Source organism: Microcaecilia unicolor, chromosome 8 (assembly GCF_901765095.1).
Source record: "Microcaecilia unicolor chromosome 8, aMicUni1.1, whole genome shotgun sequence".
Taxonomy (NCBI): Eukaryota; Metazoa; Chordata; class Amphibia; order Gymnophiona; family Siphonopidae; genus Microcaecilia; species Microcaecilia unicolor.
Window position 1 is genome coordinate 67,882,663 of NC_044038.1, and position 20,086 is coordinate 67,902,748.

Below are 20,086 nucleotides of genomic sequence, written 5' to 3' on the forward strand. Positions count from 1 at the left end.
GCGTGGCGGTGCTTATGTGCTTATTATCATGCAGTGTAATACTGAGATCTGTAAATATTAAGAGAGCCCTTGCTATGTTTCCCTAGGTCAATATTCAGCACCATAGCCACTGTATAACTTTAAATGTATTGTCAGAGCCAGCTTTCCATTGAAATACTGCCAGACGTAAAAAATAGGTGCAGTGCAGACTTTTATGATCTGTGCATAGGTATTCCTGGAGATGTAGTTTGGGTAGAGCTGGGGTGGAGTTGAGATTGCAGGGGGGGTCGACTTAGAAGTAATGTCAGGAAGTACTTTTTCACGGAGAGGATGGTGGATGCTTGGAACTCCCGCGGAGGTGGTGGAGATGAAAACAGTAATAAAATTCAAAAGTGCATGGGATAAACATAAAGGATTCCTATATGGAAAGAGAATAGAGTCAAACAAAACTTAGTGGTGCTTAAAGGGTAACTCCAGCAACTGGGAAATAAGGCTAATGGGAAATCTATAGTCTGTGGCCCAGTCATGGCTAGACAGAACTGGGCTGGAGTGGGCTTTGACGGCAAATCCAGTAGCTGGGGAGTTTGTCTAGGGCCGTGCAGACTTCTACGGTGAGTGCCCTGAAAATGACAAGGACAGATTAAGATCAAGCAGTGGTGTAGGAAGGGGGGGGAGGGGCGGTCCGCCCCGGGTGCACGCGCTCGGGGGGTGCCAGCCCCGCTGGTTCCCTGCTCCCTCTGCCCCGAAACAGGTTACTTCCTGTTCCGAGGCAGAGAGAGCAGGGAACCAGCGGGGCCACGCAGCTCCGAGTGACGTGCACCCGGGGCGGACCGCCCCCCCCCCCCCCTTCCTGCACCACCTCGCTACGGCACTGAGATTAAGAATTATATATATATATATATATATATATATATATATATATGTTATATTGCATCATATACTATGAGTTTATCTTATTGGGCAGACTGTATGGACCATTCAAGTCTTTATCTTCCATCATCTACTACGTTACTATGCACAGCAGCCAACTTTTCAAAATGATTGAGGGTGTTAAACACAACACAAGTGAATGCTCCCTGATCAAAGTAATGGAGTTTGCTCAATATTAGGGGTGCTTAAGCACCCCCAGAGCTGGCATGTACGTTATTATGTTGCTATGAGTTGCAAGAAACAGGTAATTTCTAAAAGAAAACAGGAAACAGGTGTAGTGGGCTCTGGAGTGACCTTCTGCACTGTATCTGGGGTGGGTTGTATTGAACAGGAATGCACACAGAATAGTACAAGTGTGAGTAAACAGATATAAAAATGTAATAACGCAGGCCAAGAAACACTTTGAAATAAAGCTTCTATAGAGCCAAGAACTAATTCTAAAAACCTATTCAAGTACATCTGAAGCAAAAAACATGGAAGGAAGTCATTTGGACCACTGGAGGCCCCAGAAACAGTGCCAGTAAAAGGGTATTAGGTGCCCTAAATGAACATTCACCCTTGTGCCCCCTCGATTAATTTTTAGGCCCATAAGTTCACCCCCCCCCCCCATGATTTTGATAATTAAACTCAAAAAATTATGATCACCTCATTGCTACCACTCCTAAAAATCCATAAAGGTAGAAAATTATGCCCCAGTGGTTCTCCGAGTCTTTGTGACTCTTATGACTTATGGTTTTCCTGTGGCTAACCTGGATCTTTACAGCCCCCAGAAGCTGCTGTTCTAGATGACTACCTACTCTGCATAATGGTTAAGCTGGCCTGGACAAGGGTTATAAGGAGTACTCAGAGAGGATAATATAATAGCAGAAAAAATAAATGATTTGTTTGCCTTATTTGGAGGATTTTAGGAGTCATACCTACGCTGGAAATCTTCCTTAATAGTGATGATTTATAGCTACGTCATGCAAGGTTCCACATTAGGAGTTACGGACCAAGAAAGGGATCTGGGTGTCGTCATCGATAATACACTGAAACCTTCTGCTCAGTGTGCTGCTGCGGCTAGGAAAGCAAATAGAATGTTGGGTATTATTAGGAAAGGTATGGAAAACAGGTGTGAGGATGCTATAATGCCATTGTATCGCTCCATGGTGCGACCGCACCTTGAGTATTGTGTTCAATTCTGGTCGCCGCATCTCAAGAAAGATATAGTAGAATTGGAAAAGGTGCAGCGAAGGGTGACTAAAATGATAGTGGGGATGGGACGACTTCCCTATGAAGAAAGACTAAGGAGGCTAGGGCTTTTCAGCTTGGAGAAGAGACGGCTGAGGGGAGACATGATAGAGGTATATAAAATAATGAGTGGAGTGGAACAGGTGGATGTGAAGCGTCTGTTCGCGCTTTCCAAAAATACTAGGACTAGGGGGCATGCAATGAAACTACAGTGTAGTAAATTTAAAACAAATCAGAGAAAATTTTTCTTCACCCAACGCATAATTAAACTCTGGAATTTGTTGCCGGAGAATGTGGTGAAGGCGGTTAACTTAGCAGAGTTTAAAAAGGAGTTAGACGATTTCCTAAAGGACAAGTCCATAAACCACTACTAAATGGACTTGGGAAAAATCCACAATTCCAGGAATAACATGTATAGAATGTTTGTACGTTTGGGAAGCTTGCCAGGTGCCCTTGGCCTGGATTGGCCGCTGTCATGGACAGGATGCTGGGCTCGATGGACCCTTGGTCTTTTCCCATGTGGCATTACTAATGTACTTATGATTTGGGGCAACTAAAGCATATTACAGTAAATTTAGAAGCTACAATAGGTCAAATTGATAGACTCAAGAGCAACAAATCACCAGGATCAGATGGTATTCACCCCAGAGTTCTGAAAAAGATCAAACATGAAATTGATAATTTTTAAAAAGGGATCCAGAGGTGATCCTGATGTCTGGATTCAGCAAAATGGTTGCAAAATTACTATGTAGATAGATACATCTTAATGGAAATAAATCAACATGAGCCATTACCATTTTAATAGATTTTGTTGAAGTTATGAACAAGTAGGTCATGGTGAACTGGTTGATACAGTTTATTTGGATTTTCAGAAGGCATTTGACAAAGCTCTTCATGAAAGACTCCTTAGGAAATCTATGGCTTGGGAAAGGAGGCAGTGTCCTTATTTGGACTGCAAACTTCTTAAAAGATAGGCAACAGCGAGTAGGGCTGAATGGTTAGTTTTCCAGATGGAAAAGGTCAGCAGTGGAGTGCCCCAAAGGTTGTACTGGGACTTGTGAACTTATTCCCAAATGATCTGAGTATAGGAGCAATGAGCAAGGTGGTAAAATTTGTAGAAATAGGAAAGATTCAAAGTCATTAAAATGGCAAAGCATTTTGAGGAATTTTTAAAGGACTTTATGATACTAGAAGACTGGACATCTAAATAGTAGATTTTTTATTGAACTAGCTTAATACATTTTTGATTAGCTTTCGAAGGTGGCCCTTCTTCGTCAGATCAGAAATAAGCATTTTGATAAGTAACAGCATATATAAGTGAAACATCAAAGTATTTCAGTGACAGTCTGAAAGGATGAGGGAGGGGTGGGCTAGGTGAGACAAAGAGGGCAGAAGGATGAGGGAAAGGGAGATTTGTATGGTGATTCAGACGGTGACAGAGCAGTGGAATTTCATGGTTTATAATGGGCTAGAAAACCCAGATCTTTGTTATGTCCTGTCTGGTGGGTGTCAAAATATTTCTTTTGAGTACCTTGAAAAGTGGACTAGCATGGCTACCACATCTCTCTACTCAAAATGGTAGATGAAACTGAATGTGGACAAGTGGAAAGTGATTCATAGAGAAAAATAATCCCAACTGCAGGTACATAGGGGGAGATTCTATATGGTGCCTGGAAATCATTTTTGCCTAAGTGTATTCTATAAGATTTAGGCACAGTATATAGAATACGCTTAGTTGATATATCCCAGCACCTAAAACTATGCATATCCATTTACACCAATGAAAATATGGTATAAATCCTATAGATTTATATGGACTGGGCCATATTCTATAACAATGAGCGTAAATTTGGGAATGCCCGCGAAACGCCCATTTCCTGCCTATAACCACACCCCTTTTTGGATGTGCGCATTGGAATTTAAGTAAAGTGAGTTACAGGCTAGCATATGCTAAGCGAGTTATGTGCATAGTAGTAAAAAAGACCCGTTTCTGTCACAAATGAAACGGGCGCTAGCAAGGTTTTCCTCAGAGTGTATGTGAGAGATGGAGTGCTGTGAGAGATGGAGTGTGTGTGTCAGAGAGAGAATGAGAGAGACAGAGTGTGTGTGTTTGTGTGAGAGACAGAGTGTGTGAGAGACAGAGTGTCTGTGTGTGTGAGACTGTGTGTGTGACAGAGAGATAGAGTGTGATAGACAGAGAGTGTGTCAGAGAGAGTGTATGTAAAACAGAGAGTGAATAAGTGTGTGCCCCCACCCCCTCTCTCAGGACTTCCAATGGCGGACTCGCGAGACTTCTGCTTTAGTCTTGGAGACCGCCCTTGTAAGTGTCGGCGGCCATTTTGAACAGCAATCCAGCAGCGGGGGAGGGTCAGCGCCAGTACCAGCAGCGGGCAGGCAGGACCGGAGATCTTTCCTGCCTGCCCCGAAGAATTCGCTACACAACCTGGGTGGCTGGAGGGGAGGCAGGTGAGAGAGCAGGGTCATTGGACATGGGTGGCTGCAGGAGGGGCAGGGGGAGAGGAGGGTCGCTGGACATGGGAAGCTGCAGGGGGGGCAGGGGAGAGGAGGGTGGCTGGACATGGGTGGCTGCAGGGAGGGCAGGGGAGAGAGGAGGGTCGCTGGACATGGATCAACTGTGAGGCATGGAATGTTTTTCTTTTTTCGCGGGTTCTGAAGTTCACAGCCTAATTGCAATGGTGACGTCAGCCTGACTACAGAGCCTAGGTCAGCAACTCCAAAGGAGTCATGGACACAGGTAGCAAGATTAGAACGTTGGAGGTGAGAATTATTATATAGGAAATTCTACTTATTGCCAATTAGTGCTATTATTGCTTGTTAAGCGTTGTTAACAGTGCTGGTTGGTTTGTTAAATCAATTAGGTTATGCACATTGTTATAGAATACACTTAGATTTAGGCATGTTAGGAGTCACCACCCAAGAAAAAGATTTGGGAGCCATTGTTTATGATATGTTGAAACTTTTAGTCTAAAGGAAATAGAATGTTAGGGATTATTTGAAAAGGGATAGAGAACAAAACTGAGAATATCATTATGCCTATGTATAGATCCCTGGTGCATCTGCACCTTGAGTATTGTATGTAGTTTTGTTTGCTTCATCTTAAAAATGATATAGTGCGACTAGAAATGGTTCAGAGAAGGGTGACCAAAATGATAAAGGGTTAGAACACCTCTCCTACGAAGAAAGGCTAAACAGGTTAGGGCTCTTCAGCTTGGAGAAAAGATGACCAAGAGGGATATGATAGAAATTTATAAAACCATGAAGGGATAGAAAGAATAAATAGGGAATGGTTGTTTAACCTGTCAACATAAAAACAAGAGGTACTCCTTGAAATTAATGACCAGCAGACTTAAAACAAATTGTAGAAATTTTTTCATGCAGCATATAGTTAAGCTGTGGATAGCAGGATTCAAAAGTGGATTGGATAAAATCCTGGAGGAAATGTCCATAAAAATGATTATCCAGGTAGATTTGGGAGAGCTTTTGTTCATCTCTGGAAATGAACTATGGGAAATAAATCTCCTTTTGGGGTCTGCCAGTGCCAGGTACTTGTGACCTAGATAGGCTACAGGGCTCAATGGACCTTTATCTGACCCAGCATAACTTTTCATATTTTTCTTATGTTTCTCCTCTTCTACTTTCCTTCTTTAAAGTCACATTTTCTTTTCCTCCCTGTCTTCCTCCTAGCTATGGGTGTGAGTACAGTAGATAGTGGTAATTAAAAAAAAAAGCGGTAGCAAGCTTGGGCCAGCGGGGAAGGGGTTCCACCTTCCACTCCAATTGCAGTACATAAGTATTGCCATACTGGGAAAGACCAAAGGTCCATCGAGCCCAGCATCCTGTTTCCAACAGTGGCCAATCCAGGTAACAAATACCCGGCAAGATCCCAAAAATGTACAAAACATTTTATACTGCTTATCCCAGAAATAGTGGATTTTCCCCAAGTCCATTTAATAACGGTCTATGGACTTTTCCTTTAGGAAGCTGCCTAAACCTTTTTAAAACTCCGCTAGGCTAACCGCCTTTACCACATTCTCTGGCAACGAATTCCAGAGTTTAATTACACAGTGGAGATGAGGAAGCAAGTCCTGATAGGTTTTGGACTGGCAATATGGCATGACCTGACAGAAACTCAGCACTGGTAGTGGGGGGCAAGCTTACTGTGAATGTCAGTACAAGTTTGCTACAGGTGTGCGCTCAATGGGACAGTTTTTCTGTCAGTGTGAACAGAGCACTTAATTTTTGAAAATAAGGCTGGCCACTTACCCACCACATTCAGATATGCCTCTGACTGCACATTTCTGTCTGCACTTACAGACATTACGACGATATAATTGCCACTGTCATTTTTCTGGATATTGGAGATTTCTAAGGAGCCGCTGGGGAATACCTTCTGCCGGCCAGTGAACAGAGGTCCTGATGTATTTTTGTTTTGGGAAGGGATATAGGTCAGGATAAGATTTTCTGAGCTTTGGGATCCTTTGTACCACTTTACATCTGTGATTGAAGCACCAAACGCCAAACTCAATTCGACCTTGTCTCCTTCTTTTGGGTTCGACGGGCTCACGTCAATTTTGAAATCGGCACCAGAGGAAGGTTGGTTTCCTAGATTCAGCAAAACTGAGGGGGGTTATGTGGGGAAAGAAGCAAAGGAGAAGATAGGCAGAAAAAGATATAGAGAGGGCACAAAGAATGAGATAAAGAAAGAGACAGTGATATGGAAAAAGAAAGGCAGAGACATGAGGGACAAAAAAATTTCAGTGAAAAAAATTCACATTGCAGGGTAAGTGAGTGAGGGGAAGCAGTGATATCCTGCTTCTTTTCAGCAAGTTATATAAAATGCAATAAATCCCCTCCTTGGCTATAGGAAACAAAACTGTTCAATACATTATAATCAGTGAAATGCAGCTTGGATTCTTTTGGGGACTTTTATGTTGCATTTATATAATAGAAGCCTTTTCGGTGCCTTGTTACCACTTAAATGGCTAGTTATACATCTAAAGCTGGATCTGCTACTTAGGAGGTAGTTACTAAGGTGTGGAAAATATTGGCATTTTATTCTGCTTTAGTCTACCATGGAAGTCACTAATTTGTGTCATCTCAGCACTGCAGGGTAATGACACCCAATGGTACATAAATAATGCAACTTGGGATCAACTTCGTAAAGATGCACATGGCAATTTGCGCCAATATTTGATTATTAGTGCCCAATTATCAGTGCTAATTGGCTTTTGGCAATTAAATTGAGTGTAATTTTGAGTACCATATATAGAATTAGAGGGTTAATGTACATTAAGATCATAGTGGAGGAGTGGCCTAGTGGTTAGGGTGGTGGACTTTGGTCCTGAGGAACTGAGTTCGATTCCCACTTCAGGCACAGGCAGCTCCTTGTGACTCTGGGCAAGTCACTTAACCCTCCATTGCCCCATGTAAGCTGCATTGAGCCTGCCATGAGTGGGAAAGCGCGGGGTACAAATGTAACAAAATAATGCACTTTAGAGAGGAAGTTAACATGGGCTACTGTTAAGATGTGATTTTACTATTAACCCTAATTATTTGTAACTAGTATAAAAGGCCCGTTTCTGACACTAATGAAATGGGCGCTAGCAAGGTTTTCCTCGAAGTGTGCATGTTTGAGAGAGAGTATGTGTGAGAGATGGAGTGTGTGTGTCAGAGAGAGAATGAGAGAGAGACAGAGACTGAGTGTGTGTGTGTGTTTGTGTGTGAGAGAGAGAGTGTGTGAGAGACAGAGTGTCTGTGTGTGTGAGACTGTGTGTGTGTGACAGAGAGAGTGTGATAGACAGAGAGTGTGTCAGAGAGTGTATGTGAGAGACAGTGAATGAGTGAGTGTGTGCCCCCCCTCTCGCAGGTCCCCCCCTCTTGCAGGGTCCCCCTCCCCACCCCCACCTCTCTGGTCTCAGGACCTCTTCCCCACCTCCCTCTCCCCTGCCCCCCTCTCCAGCCATCCATGTCCAGCGACCCTCCCCTCCCTCCCTCCAGCCACCCATGTCCAGCGGCCCTCCCCCCCCGGCGCATCAAATCCCCTCGCCACCCGCAGCTGCCACTGGTAACGCTGTCTGGCCGCTGCTGCTTCTCCTGTTGAGCAGCCGCGGTCGTTACAAAAAGAAAAAAAAGCAATAAATGTTTTTAAACCTGAAACGCGGCACTGTAGACAGCCATCAGGCATTGGCTGTTGGTTCTGAAGCCGCTCCTCCTCTCGCCTCTCACGTCGCTGCGCTCCTCCGGGGTCTTACTCCAGGGGCAGTGACGTGGAGGCGAGAGGAGGAGCAGCTGCATAGCTGACAGCCAATGCCTGATGGCTGTCTACGCTGCCGTTTCAGGTTTAAAAACATTTATGGCCCTCCAACTACCGCCCCATTTCCCTCCTACCCTTCCTTTCCAAGATACTTGAACGCGCCGTTCACAGCCGTTGCCTTGATTTTCTCTCCTCTCATGCCATCCTCGATCCGCTTCAATCCGGCTTTTGCCCCTACACTCGACAGAAACGGCACTATCTAAAGTCTGCAATGACCTGTTCATTGCCAAATCCAAAGGTCACTACTCCATCCTCATCCTCCTCAACCTATCTGCTGCCTTTGACACTGTCAATCACAATTTACTTCTTGCCACACTGTCCTCTTTTGGGTTCCAGGGCTCTGTCCTCTCCTGGTTCTCCTCTTATCTCTCCCCCACCTTCAGAGTACACTCTCATGGCTCTTCCTCCACCCCCATCCCGCTCTCTGTTGGAGTTCCTCAAGGATCTGTACTTGGACCCCTTCTTTTTTCAATCTACACCTCTTCCCTGGGCTCGCTGATCTCATCTCATGGTTTCCAGTACCATCCTTATGCTGATGACACCCAGCTTTACCTCTCCACACCTGACATCACTGCGGAAACCCAGGCCAAAGTATCGGCCTGCTTGTCCGACATTGCTGCCTGGATGTCCAACCGCCACCTGAAGCTGAACATGGCCAAGACCGAGCTTATTGTCTTCCCACCCAAACCCTCTTCTCCTTTCCCTCCACTCTCTATCTTAGTTGACAACACCCTCATCGTCCCCGTCTCATCTGCCCGCAACCTTGGAGTCATCTTCGACTCCTCCCTCTCCTTCTCTGCGCATATCCAGCAGATAGCCAAGACCTGTCGCTTCTTCCTTTACAACATTAGCAAAATTCGCCCTTTCCTCTCTGAGCACACCACCCGAACTCTCATCCACTCTCTCATCACCTCTCGCCTCGACTACTGCAACCTACTCCTCACTGGCCTCCCACTTTGCCACCTATCCCCCTTCAGTCCGTTCAGAACTCTGCTGCACGTCTTATCTTCCGCCTGGACCGATATACTCACATCTCCCCCCCCTCAAATCACTTCACTGGCTTCCGATCAGGTACTGCATACAGTTCAAGCTTCTCCTCCTAACCTACAAATGCACTCGATCTGCAGCCCCTCCCTACCTCTCTACCCTCATCTCCCTTACGTTCCTACCCGTAACCTCCGCTCTCAAGACAAATCCCTCCTTTCAGTACCCTTCTCCACCACCGCCAACTCCAGGCTCCGTCCTTTCTGCCTCGCCTCACCCCATGCGTGGAATAATCTCCCTGAGCCCATACGCCAGGCCCCTTCCCTGCCCATCTTCAAATCCCTGCTAAAAGCCCATCTCTTCAATGTCGCCTTTGGCACCTAACCACTACTCAAGAAATCTAGACTACCCCAACTTGTCATTTCGTCCTTTAGATTGTAAGCTCTTTTGAGCAGGGACTGCCCCTTTTTGTTAAACTGTACAGCGCTGCATAACCCTAGTAGCGCTATAGAAATGTCAAGTAGTAGTAGTAGTTTTTTTCTTTTTGCAGCAGCCACTGCTGCTCAACAGGAGACAGCAGCGGCCGGACAGCGTTACCAGTTGCAGCTGCGGGTGGCGAGGGGGTTATTGTGCTTGGGGGGTGTTGATGTGCTTCGGGGGGGGGGGGGCTTGGGTGATGCGTGGAGGGGGTGTTTGAGTGGTGCACTCACAGCTGATTCCCAGGCAGGGGGAGGAGTAGGGAAACGCGGAGCAAGTTGCTCCGCGTGTTTCCCTACTCCTCCCACTGCCTGGGAATCAGCTGTGAGTGATGTCAGCCTGGCTACAGAGCCTAGCTCAGCAACTCCAGGAGCCACGGACACAGGCAACTACTTTAGAACGTTGGAGGTGAGAATTATTATATAGGACTAGGGCTGCATTTCTGAAGTAGGCTGTGAAAACTAAGGCTGTTTATAGCTATTTTTAATTTGTCAATTTGTATTTCTTACCTTTTGTTACTTTTTATTCTTTAATTTATTTAGGGATGAATTTTGATTATTCATCTTGTGATTAATGTAATTAAAGGTATTTTTTTGGGGGGAGGGGGTTCCCACTACAGCTCCTTGTGACTCTGGGCAATGAGAGTTAAGTGACTCGCTCAGAGTCACAAAGAGCTGCAGTGGGAAAAAATAATAAATAACATACCTTTAATTGTGATTAAAATTTTAATCTAAATGTAGCCCTAGTAACTCAGTCTCATTGCATAAAATGGGACCTGTGCTAAAATAGCATGATGTGATAAAATAACACGTCTTAACAGTAGCCCACATTGATAACTACGCCCCTTAGTTACTACCCCTCTTAGATGGATAACTTAGATGTCCAGCATCTGCATTTTGCTGCTGAACGTATAAGTTTTGTTTGACTTTCGCTTTGTGAATAGTGAACTAAATTCAGCACCAAAATGAATTCCATGGCGTCCCACAGATCAATCCAGAGACTTGTGGGTTATGTCCCTTTGCCAATGAGTGGAGATAGAGAGAAATTCAGAGGTTCGGCATATATGGTCATGGGGGAGACCAAATGAGAGAGCGCTGTTCGGCGCTAGGACCAGCGTAGGGGGGTTGATTTCTCTTAGGCAATGTCAGCGTCCAGTCTCCAGGCATCCGTATGTGGGTTGTATGCAGCACATGCCTGCTGTCATGGGTTTAAAAGACTTCTTCTGCACATCAGCTTGTTAGTTTCTTGCTGGCCCTGAATTGGACTTGGCTTACTTGGCGGATCTTCTTTATGATCTGCTTCAGGCATTGGCCAAAGGAGTCTCCTTGGCAGTCACAGCTTGCCACTATCTGGTTGAGACATTGGGCAGCTGATGTAGCTTCTAAATCACGCCTTGCAAGATTGTCTTTTCAGGGGAAGCTGCTCTTTGGAGAGGATTTAGAAAAGATTGTTAAGGCTCTTGGTGACTCCAAGGATCAACATCTCCCTGAAGATAGGGGTCAGGGTGAGTTTCTGTGCTGGATCCTTTTACTCCCACTTCAGAGATGCAAAGCGTTACCGGCCTGGATGTTCTGGAACCTTCCAGAGGTCTTGTTTTGCACAGAAGTCGCAGTCCTTTCCGGAGGAGCACTGCTTGGCTACCTCTGGATCTAGAGCGCAGCCTGCTTCTAGAGCTTCCCAAGGATAGGGCCCTGGTCCATCCCCAATCAATAATTGGGGGTCGGCTATCCGTTTTCTGGGAGAAAGGGCCAGGGTAACTTCAGATGACTGGGTCTTGGAAGTCATGAGATGGCTACAAACTTGAGTTTGTCCCATCCTCTGGTAGATTATTTCTTGGAGTCGCCCTGCATGACTGCTGCCAAGGAGGCAGCGGTCTAGGAGACCCTTGCCAACTTGCTGCGGCTAGGAGCAGATCAGCCTATACCACAATAAGAGTTAGGCCTAAGCCGTTACTCCATTTACTTCATGGTGCCCAAGAAGGACGGCTCCTCTAGTCCGATTCTTGATCTCATGAGTGTAAACAAAGCCTTGCAAATTCACCATCTTTGGACGGAAACTTTGCGTCTGTCATTTTGGCGGTACAGCCGGGAGAGTTCTTGACCACTCTCGATCTCAAGGAGGCATATTTGCACACTCCTATTTGGCTTCCTCATCAGCGTTTTCTTTGTTTTGTGGTGCTCAGTCAGCACTTTCAGTTCCAGCCTATGCTCTTCGGACTGGCTATGGCGCCCAGGGTTTTCCAAGGTCATGGTGGTCATAGCGGCCTTCCTTAGAAAGGAGGGAGTTCAGATCCATCCTTCTCTCGACAATTGGCACATTTGTGCATCTTCTTAAGAGGAGAGTTGACGGGTGACAGAGTGATTGGCTGTTGCATTCTCTAAGATGGGTGATCAACCTGCCCAAATGTCATCCATCTCCCTCACAGTCTTTGGAAACCTGTGAGTGAATTTTGACATACAGTTAGGGAAGGTGTCCTTTCTGGCAGCATGCAGGCTGCAGCTTCAAAGTCATCTGGAGGGATTTTGTGCAGGTTTTGGGTTCCATGGCACATTGGATGTGGTACTTTGGGCCAGGTCCCATATGCGGCCCTTGCAGGCGCTGCTACTCAGCCGTTGGTCTCCTTTGTCGGAGGATTACCTGTTTCAGATTCTGTGGACTTCGTATGCCAGTTTGGCCATGCGTTGGTAGTTGGCCTTGGAGAATCTGGCAAGAAGTGCTCCCCTTGCAGTGCAGGATTGGATGGTTGTTACCATGGACGCCAGCCTCTCCAGTTGGGGCACATTGCCTCGTCAGACAACCCAGGGGACTTGGTCCACAGTGGAGGTGTCTTGGTCGATGAACCGCTGGTGTTGCGAGCGATTCACTTGGCGCTGCAGAATTTTCTTCTGATCCTGCAGGGACATCCCGTGTGGGTCCTTTCGGACAATGCAATGGCGGTGGCCTATGTCAACAGGCAGGGGGTCACAGAGACTGCTCCTCTAGTGAAGGAAGCAGCCATGGTCTGTCTTTGAGCAGAGAAACATTTGTACCTGCTCTCAGCGGCACACATTGTGGGAGTTTTCAATGTGCAAGCAGATTTCCTTAGACTCAGCCAGATCCGGGAGAGTGGGAGCTCTCGCCGCAGGCATTTGCTCAGATCACGGAACGCTGGGGAGTTACAGTGTTCAATATGATGGCCCAGAGAGTCAATGTGAAAGTTCCTTGCTTTTTCAGCAGAGGCAGAGACTTCGGGTCAGCCGGGATTGATGCCCTTCTCCAGTGGTGGCCCCTGGGTCTCCTGTACATGTTTTCTCCGTGGCCCATGATAGGAAGGTAGTGAGGCGGATTGCCAAGCATCCAGGTCCCAGTGATTCTGGTGGCTCCGGACTGGCCCCGGCATCCGTGGTACATGGATTTCATCAGGCTCCTGGATGATTGTCCCCCGCGTCTGTCTCTGCAGTGAGGTCAGGGGCCCATCCTAATGGAGGATCCCTTCTCCTTTGGTCTTACAACTTGGCACTTGAGAGGGCATGTTTAAGGAACAAGGGGTACCTTGAAAGGGTTATCACTACTATGCTGCAGACACAAAAGTGTTCTACTTCTACTGCGTATGCTTCAATTTGGCTGCTTCCATGGCATCCATTCTTGCCTTCTTACAGGATGGCCTTTATAAGTCTCTTTCTTAGAGTTCCTTGAAAGACCAGGTGGCAGCCTTGGCCTGTTTTTGGGATCACCTTCAGGGCTCCTTGATTGCTGTGCACCCAGAAATTGTGCATTTTCTTCAGGGGAGTGAACCATCTGCAGCCCTTGCAGCTGCCTGTCATTCTATCCTGAAACCTGAACCTGGTATTGCAGGTGCTGCGAAGGCCTCCATTTGAACCTTTGGGTCATTTGTCCCTAAAAGACCTAATGTTGAAGATGGTTTTCTTGGTGGCAATCGCCTCCACCAGGCGGGTGTTCCTAGTTTTGGACAGGTTCCTTTGTTTGATCTGTTTAAAAAAACAAAACAAAAGAAAACAGGACACAGCTCCACGTTTGGATATATTTCTTACAAAATGAGATGTTGGTGTGTTATCTGTCGCAGGAGCAGTTGAGATGTTCACTTGGATTTCTGGAAGCAGGAGAGGGTAATTGGTTGGATTTCTATTCTTCCACTGCTTTGGTGTTGACCATACTGAGGCTAAGCTGGCTGCAGATGACCATACACCTCTTCAATGCTGCGTTCGGCACCTAACCCTTACCGTTCAGTGAATCCAGACTGCCCCAATTTGACTGCCCCTATCGGACCGACCGTTCACTTGTCTATTAGATTGTAAGCTCTTTGAGCAGGGACTGTCTCTCTTTGTTAAATTGTACAGCGCTGCGTAACCCTAGTAGCGCTCTAGAAATGTTAGTAGTAGTAGTAGTAGTAAGTTCTCTTTATCTCTGCCTGCTGGCAGAGGGATATAACTCACAAGTCTCTGGATTGATCTGTTGGGACTAATGGAAAGAAAGTGATCAGGTAAGGACTAATTTTACCTTTTGCCTAAGCACACTCTAAGAAGTACACCTTAATTTAGGTGTACTTTATAGAATATGCCTAAGTTTCCGCACAGTTTATAGAATATGCTGAGCGCCAGTCTGTGCGACTATATTTAGTTGTGGGCAGTTATGCCAAGTAAAACCTAGTGTAAATGCTGATGCTTAAATTACACGCAGACCGGGTATGCTATGAATGCCCAAGACCTGCTTATTCCACGCCCATGGAAGTTACGCGCAGCACGTTATAGAATACGCTTAGACAGTTCTGCAGGTAAATTCTAACTAATGCCATTTAGTGTCAATAATAGCTTGTTAATTGGAATTATCAGTGCTGATTGGCTTGTTAACCAATTAGGTTATGCACATTGTTATGAAATATTTTCAATTTCTGCGCAAACATTTTGGTGCGATATATAAAATTTGGGGGAATATAGCAAAAGTTGTATGTGCAATCAGCAGATTTAAGAGAGAATTTAAAAACAAACAAAAGTTATTTTTATGAGGACAGAGAGTGGGACCAGGGTCAAATCCAATTCAGATAATACAGATAATCAAAACATCATTGATTACTCATATTTGCTAAGTAATCTTTTTTTGTGGAAATGCAGAGAAGGAAAATAGTTCTGTCTTCTCCTTCCAACTCAGTTCAAACCAGTACTGGGATTCTGGTATCATGAACCTTCATTTGCAATGTTTTGTAAAATTTTACCTTATTTTTAAATTTCATTTCAAATTTAATTACATAAGGATAATATAAATAAAAGGAAGAAAAACATGACAAAGAATAGTAAAATATAAAATAAGTAGCCCCCCAATGCAAGAATTCCAAGGTTACCAAGGAAATAAAAGACAACCACTGAAATACAATGATGCTCATATATCCTTATTCATTCCCAAGTCAACACATCTTTGCATTATACATGCATTGAAATATTCATACCAATGGCATAGCTACAGTTGGGCCCAAGTGGTTATAGGCCCACCCACTTTAAACTGAGCCCACCAACAAGCAGCACAACAATGATGTGGCTGGCGGGGATCCTCAAGCCCCACCAGCATCTCTCCCTCTCCTCCCCTCCCAGACGATAGAGGGTCTGTACCTCAAACACTGGTACCTCTTAAATGCTTTAGCTCATCGCTAGCAGCAAGTAGTGACTCATACCTGCTGCTTGTGCTGGCCTTGAGCCTTTCCTCTGATGCAACTTCCTGTTTACGGGACCAGGAAGTTGCATCAGAGGGAAGGCTCGGGGCCAGTATGAGCAGCAGGTATGAGTTGCTGCTCAAGCCGGCGAAGAACAAGGTATGGGGTGGGGGGGGGGGGGAGTGAAGAGATTCCCAATCACCTGGGGGTAGGGGAAGGAGAGATGCCAGACAGGGAGGAAGGGTGGGTTATCATGCCTGCCCAAAATTGGTTTATGGCTATGCCCCTGATTCTAACAAACTCTGAAGGGGGAGGAGGAAATTCTATAATTCAGGCACTAACATTTAAGCATGCGTTATGCACACAATTGTTTAGAATACTAGCATATATGTGTTACATGTGCACTTATGTGCATATATGCCAGCATGCTGCCTAAGTGTTATTCTGCAAATATTGCCTTAACTTACAAAGTGTGTATTTCCAAAGGGGGTGTACATAGGAGTGGAGGATGATGGGATGTAGGCAGCGAAGCAGGACTTTTAGCATTGCCGTTTTGGTGTCAGCATTTCAGCATTGCTGTTGGGTGCTGGACTTATTGCAACAAGAACTTTAGACACCCAAATGGCAGCCTCCAGAAGTCCTCCTCCTCCCCTCCCCCCATGCATTGACCTCCAATACTCGAGAGCAGGGCTTTTGCCTGCTCATTGCTGCCTCAAGGGAAACGTGGGCTGCCTCAAGGACGGTTCTTTAGGAATGAGCCTGCTCTGTCCTCCCTCACAGGCGCCACCTGGTGCAGTCCACATTTCCCTTCTTCTGAAGGACCCCAGGCTGCAGCAGTTAAGCAAAAAAAGAAAAGAACAGAAAGCACGAAAAGACCAAATCAGAATGATGTGCCCGTGAAATCATAATTTCATGTCAGTAAAATTCATTACAAGTAGCAGGGTATATGTCTCTAAGTGCTATGAGTTCAGGCTCTGTAAGGTTGTGATACATAAGAGTCAGGGACCAAACCTTGATGTGTGTGGGGGTGGAGGGGGAATGCTGGATCAGCAAATTGAGCTGTGCACATATGGAAGTGACAAAATGTTTTGACAGGCTTTGCAGGATCTCAGTCCAGGGATAGCCGGATCCCACATTCTAGCAAGGATGGTAGAAATCTGAAGAGAGTTCCAATTGTTGAGTGTCCGATATTGAACCAGATTCACTTCCCCTGCAACTGGGGCAGGAGCTAGGAGACAATTGGACTGCAGTGCAGACCTCTGAGGCAGCATCCAAAAGTCTACCCCCTTCCCCACATCCACTGACCTCTGGTACTCAAGAGCAGGGTTTATGCCTGCTCGCTGCTGCAGTCAGAGGTCTTTAAGCAGAAGGCATCTCCTGAGGCAGCCTGGTTCTTCAGGAAGCCTGTTTTGTTCTCCCTCACAGGCCCCATCTCAGCAGTCCACATTTCCCTTCTGCTCAAGGACCCCTCGGCTGCAGCAGCAAGCAGGCACAAGCCCTGCTCTCGAATACCAGAGGTCAGTTGGGTTTCCAAAATTCTTGCAGCCATAACTCCAGCACCCTGATAGCAGCGCTGAAATGCCAAAGCCAAAATGGCAAAGCTTAAAGCTCATGTACTCCCGAAAAAGAGCTCCCTTGACCAGGACAAGCATGAAAACTACTGACCAATCTCTTACATCCCCTTCCTGGCCAAACTTAGAGAACACAGACTGCATTCAACTCAACTACTGGCTAAATGAAAAGCCGGCTAGGCCCATGTCAATCTGACTTCAGACCTGGATAAGGAACGGAGATAGCTCTTGTGTCTCTTCTTGATCTACACAGAAATTGTAGTAGGGGATCTGCCTCAATACTAGTGTTGCTGGATTTCTCAGCAGCCTTTGACACTGTAGATCATAATATCATGCTTACAAGGCTGGCAAAGAGATCTGTGGCTCAGTATTTACATAGTTCAAATCCTATTTGTCAGACAGACAACAGTCAGTTCTGTTGAGGAACAGTACATCATCACCTTGGCACTGTTGGTACCACAGGGATCCATACTGCCACTTATTTTATTTCACATCTACTTCAAGCCTTTGGCTGAGCTGCTTCGGTCAATGGACACAAAATTCTATATTTGTGCTGATGATGTGCAACTACTCATTGAACCAGATCTACCCACAGCTTTGAGTAAACTGACTGTCTAACTGCAACTCAGGAATGGGCAAAACTCAACAAACTCTGCCTGAACCTAAGTAACACAGAGATTCTGTGGGTACCTAACACAAGTGGACAAATACCTGAATTAAAAATATCTTTTGACCACATCACACCCTTCCTGCAAAAAAACTGGCTATCATTACCTTACAGAGCTAAATTTAAAGTCTACGTTTCATTTTCAAGGCCCTTAAGACAAAATAGACCAGTACTCAAAAATAAGTTAGTCTTTGAGACCTCTAAGGTCCTCTCAAGGAGCATCACTATCTGTACCCTCATCAAAAGAAATTGCACGATGTGATACCCGCCAGTGAGCCTTCTCAGGAGTGGGCCCTCATACTCTGGAACTTACTCCTAGAGGGCTACATCTAACTCGAGACTAACTTACTTCTGAAAGCAGGTGAAAGCTTGGCTCTTCTCCCAAACCTTTAATACAAGTGGTGACTGACTATTGTCAACTGCAAGGGGGGCTCACACTGGTATCCAGGTCTGGACATGGTGGCTTGTGAAGGCTGCTGGCGTTTGGTATACCTGGATCATTGATTATATTTACGTTTCTGTTTGTCATTTTCTGATTGTTTTGCTGTTAAGAAAATTGTAAGTTTCGTGTTAAACCTACCTACTGTACACCACTTTGGTTGAATCTCTTCATAAAGGCAGTTAATAAATCCCAATCAATAAAATAAAATAAAATAAATAAATAAGTAGATTAACTCAAAGGTCTCCTCATTTGCAGGCAGATGATCAAAAGCCCCAAGCCTTTGTCGCAGCCAGCGACCCAATCTTTGGCGCGCTGGACGCTGATAATTGGGGATGAATGCGTTAAGCGCTGATTAGCATGCATTTGCAAGCTACTTGCGCTAAGAGTCCTGCTTAGCATGCATTTCCATGCTACTTGTGCTAAGAGCCCTCGAGCGTGTTGTTTCACGCGCTCGAGGGCTCTAATCATGGGGCTATAGCAAACGCCAGCGCTAGTATGGCGCTAACAGCCTCTAGTGCTGGCATTTGCTTTTGATCATCTGCCTGATGCTGACTCCAAAAAAAGCTGTCAGTTTGAAATTATAAAGACAAACAAACATAGTTTGTAGAAATCAAATTTTTTCAGCAAAATCATGCTTGCATCATATCACGTAAAGTCTTTTTCAAAGGAAAATAGCACTTTGGTGTGAATATATGAGATATGAATGTGATATGATGCAAGCAACATCATAAGAACATAAGAACTGGTATACTGGGTCAGACCAAAGATCCATCGAGCTCATTATCCTGTCTCCAACAGTATAAAGTTACCAGATTTTTGGTTTGCAAATCTGGGGCACTCTGGCAGAGCAGGGTGGGACCTCTCCTAGGTCAACTTCCACCATCAAATTTATTCTCTAATAAAATAATATAATTGACTGAAAATATAAAAACAAAGATTTCAATAACAGTACAAGTTAAGGAACAATTAACCTGACCAAAGAAACAAACAAAAAAAAACAATACAAAAGAGGAAGTTAATTAAGCAGATGCAACTTCGTTAGGACATAATCAGGACCAAACACTAGAACAGGAAGCCATACAAAGAATAAAATTTCACATGAGACAAAACCAGATGAAGAAACATGTAACACAAATTCTAACAAGGCTCATGAGGGACCAGAAAAAAAAAGGGAAAAGCAATAGGCCTTTTGTCCCATACGACTGTACCAACCCGCATAAACCCAGAAACTCTAGCATATCTAAAAGCCTTACCCCCCTGTTTACTAAGCCGCCCTAGTGGCTGCCATATGACAGTGCCGACACAGCCTATTCAAAGTGTGTGTATGTGGGGGGGGGGGGGGGATTAGTGAGGAACAAGGTCTTATTTGTGCTTATTTATAGAAGCCTCAGTCGTGATTTCAAGTGGAAAAGCACTACATAATAAGGATCCTGTACAAGCAAAGTCTCCCTGATGTGATATTATAGTCTGATTTTAAAGGGAGGTAGAACAGCTAAGAGACTTTTCCAACAGAACACTGGTCCAAGAGGGAATGCAAGAAACCAACTTACATGTAGAAGTGAATCGATTTTTTTACTCTTTCAAAAAGTACAAAGACTAGGGGACACTCAATGAAGTTACATGGAAATACTTTTAAAACAAATAGGAGGAAGTGTTTTTTTTCACTCAATTTGAGCCCTGGGACTCATTGCTGGACGGATGTAATAGCAGTGAGCGTATCTGGGTTTAAAAAAAGGTTTGGACAAGTTCCTGGAGGAAAAGTCCATTGTCTGCTATTGAGACAGACATGGGGAAACCACTGCTTGCCCTGGGATTGATAGCAAGGAATGTT

The 20,086-nt window shown here is 45.2% G+C and overlaps 1 protein-coding gene across 1 annotated transcript in view; it reads right to left on the minus strand.

Moving 5' to 3' along the window:
- LOC115475474 (carcinoembryonic antigen-related cell adhesion molecule 1-like) overlaps positions 1–20,086 on the minus strand; it is a 199,562-nt gene that overhangs the window by 67,401 nt on the left and 112,075 nt on the right. The window lies entirely within an intron of this gene.